Source organism: Nothoprocta perdicaria, unplaced genomic scaffold (assembly GCF_003342845.1).
Source record: "Nothoprocta perdicaria isolate Ctin4 unplaced genomic scaffold, notPer1 scaffold_421, whole genome shotgun sequence".
NCBI classification, from domain to species: domain Eukaryota; kingdom Metazoa; phylum Chordata; class Aves; order Tinamiformes; family Tinamidae; genus Nothoprocta; species Nothoprocta perdicaria.
Genome location: NW_020455668.1, coordinates 155,073 through 158,310, shown reverse-complemented (window position 1 = coordinate 158,310; position 3,238 = coordinate 155,073).

Here is a 3,238-nt window from a genome sequence, read left to right as displayed (position 1 = left end):
TGCAGGACCCTGCACTTGTCCTTGTTGAACCTCAAGAGGTTCCTCTCTGCCCAACTCACCAGCCTGTCCAGGTCCCTCTGGATGGCAGCACAGCCCTCCGGAGTGTCGCCCACTCCACCCAGCTTGGTGTCATCTGCAAACTTGCTCAGGGTGCACTCTGTGCCCTCATCCAGGTCATTGATGAATAAATTGAACAGCACTGGGCCCAGTGCTGACCCCTGGGGGTCACCACTGGCCACAGGTCTCCAACTGGACTCGGCCCCATTTATCACCACCCTCTGAGCTCTGCCATCCAGCCAGTTCTGGATCCACCGCACCATGCACTCCTCTAGTCCACTCTCCAGGAGATCCCGTATGAGGATGGTATGGGAGACGGTGTCAAAAACCTTGCTTAAGTCAAGGTAGAAAATATCCACGGCTCTCTCCTCGTCCAGCCAGACTGTCATCCCATCATGGAAGGCTATGAGGTTCGTCAGACATGACTTCCCCTTGCTGAATCCATGCTGACTGCTCCTCAACACATTCTTCTCCTTCATATGCCTGGAGATTCCCTCTAGGATGAACTGCTCCATCACCTTTCCAGGGACGGAGGTGAGGCTGACTGGCCTGTAATTGCCCAGCTCCTCCCTCTTGCCCTTTTGTGAAGACAGGAGTGATGTTGGCTCTCTTCCAATCCTCGGGCACCTCCCCTGCTCTCCAGGACCTCTTGAAGACCATGGAGAGAGGCTGAGCAATAACCTCCGCCAGTTCCTTCAACACCCTTGGGTGCATCCCATCGGGACCCATAGATTTTTGAGTGGCCATTTTGCCTAAGTGATCCCTAACCCAATCCTTCTCAACCAGCAGAATGTCTTCCTCTAGCTCATTCCTCTCTCTTTCACCTGAGACCTGCAATTCATGAGGAGTGGTCTTAGCAGTAAAGACAGAGGCAAAGAAGGCATTTAGTAACTCTGCCTTCTTGACATCCTCCGTCACCAAGGCCCCTTCCCCATTCAGCAGTGCACTAGCATTTTCCCTCATCTTCCTCTTGCTGTTGACGTACTTATAGAAACCCTTCCTGTTGTCCCTGACATGCSTCGCCAACTCTAATTCCACCTGGGCTTTGGCCCTCCTCATTTTGCATCTGCATTCTCTGGTGATGCACCTATACTCTGCCCACGTGGCCTGGCCCTTCTTCCACAAGCTGTGCATTCTTTTTTTCTCATTCACTTTGCCTAGCAGCTCCTTGCACATCCATACAGGTCTCCTACCCCGCTTACTTGACTTCTTACTTGTGGGAATGCACTGATCCTGAGCTTGGAGGAAGTAGCGCTTGAATAATAGCCAGCTCTCCTGGAGTCCCTTTCCTTCTAGGACCCTAGCCCAGGGGACTGCTCCAAGGAGCTCCCTGAAGAGGTTGAAGTTGGTTCTCTTCAAGTCCAGGATAGCTATCCTAAATCTTGTCCAGCTTACTCCATGCAGGATTGTGAATTCCGATATCTCGTGGTCATTGCAGCCCAGACTGTCCCCAACCCTCACATTTCCCACTAGACTGTCTCTGTTTGTTASTATCAGGTCTAGCAGTGCCCCTCCCCTTGTTTGCTCATCAACCACCTGCATCAAGAAATTATCTGCAATGTTCTGCAGGAAGCTGCAGAGGTTATCTGCAATGTTCTGTAGGAAACATCACATAAAAAGGTCTCTCTCATTCCTACAAAGCACTTTAAAAAATTCCATGAATTTTACAGTCTTCGGATGCCCTTTCCCCTTCATCCCATGTATAATAAACATCTGTAGGCAAAAACTCCGTCAATCAGCAGAGAGGTGACGGAGAGTTTCTGTGTTTGCCTGATCTCAGGGGATGCTCATGGGGTGTCTGACAACAGTTACAATGGTCTATTTTTCTCCTTGATGGTGTAGAAGCTGCCAAGTCAGGGTGTTCGGTGGTCACTGAATGACCCCAGGTTGCTGGGGTTAATTTGCTCATCAACATTTCTTTAATAACTATGTCCTGTGTTTATGTTGTTCAGCCTATAATCACATAATCTGCCAATAAAGATGAAACAGAAGAAAGTGCCAGTGTTGCATATGCAATCTAGTGAACTGAGGAGGATGGAAAAGTAAGTATTTAACATGTGGAATACTTTTACTATTATTAATAATGGTACTACTCTTTTCTAATTTGAAGAGAAAGATCTGCTAGATCCCTGTAAGTTGTTTGTCAGAACCTGAAAGGTATAAGATCATTCTTTCTGTAGAACTGTTTAGCTATATTGGAAGTTTCTTCTTAGCCAGATGATTTTCTAGTGAAACAGTAACCAAAGCTGCAGGAAAAGCTGCACCTGGGGAGGAGTAACCCCAGGCATCAGTACAGATTAGGGGTCGACCTGCTGGAAAGCACCTCCACGGAGAGGGACCTGGTTGACACTAAGTTAACCATGAGTGAGCAGTGTGCCCTCGTGGCCAAGAAGGCCAATGGCATCCTGGCCTGCATCAGGAGGAGCGTTGCCAGCAGGTCAAGGGAGGTGATTCTGCCCCTCTACTCAGCTCTGGTGAGGCCGCACCTGGAGTACTGTGTTCAGTTCTGGGTACCCCAGTATAGGAAGGACGTGGAGCTTCTGGAGAGGGTCCAGAGAAGGGCAACCAGGATGATTAAGGGAATGGAACATCTCTCGTATGAAGAGAGGCTGAGTGAGCTGGGCCTGTTTTCTCTGGAGAAGAGAAGGCTCAGAGGGGATATGATTAATATGTATAAGTTCAGGAAGGGAGAATGCAGGGAGGAAGGGGACAGGCTGTTCTCACTGGTGGCCAGCGATAGGATGAGGGGTAATGGCCACAAACTGAAGCATAAGAAGTTCCGTCTCCAGGTGAGGAGCAACTTCTTTACTGTTAGGGTGACAGAGCAGTGGAACAGGCTGCCCAGGGAGGTTGTGGAGTCTCCTACTCTGGAGGTCTTCAAAACCCACCTGGATGCCACCCTGTGCCACATGCTCTAGGTGTGCCTGCTTGAGCAGGAAGGTTGGACTAGATGATCTGTAGAGGTCCCTTCCAACCTTAAATATTCTGAAACATTCTGAAACATTCTGAAAAGCACAGAAGTCCTGTACTTCCTTGTGTCTTTTTTTTTTTTTTTYCCCTTGTTGTTTTTATAATAGAATGAGAATGAAGACTGGAAAGTTTCTTAATGTCGTATTTTTTTTAATAGCATCAATTCATTGATTCATTGATTCATTGATTGATTCATTCATTCATTCATTCA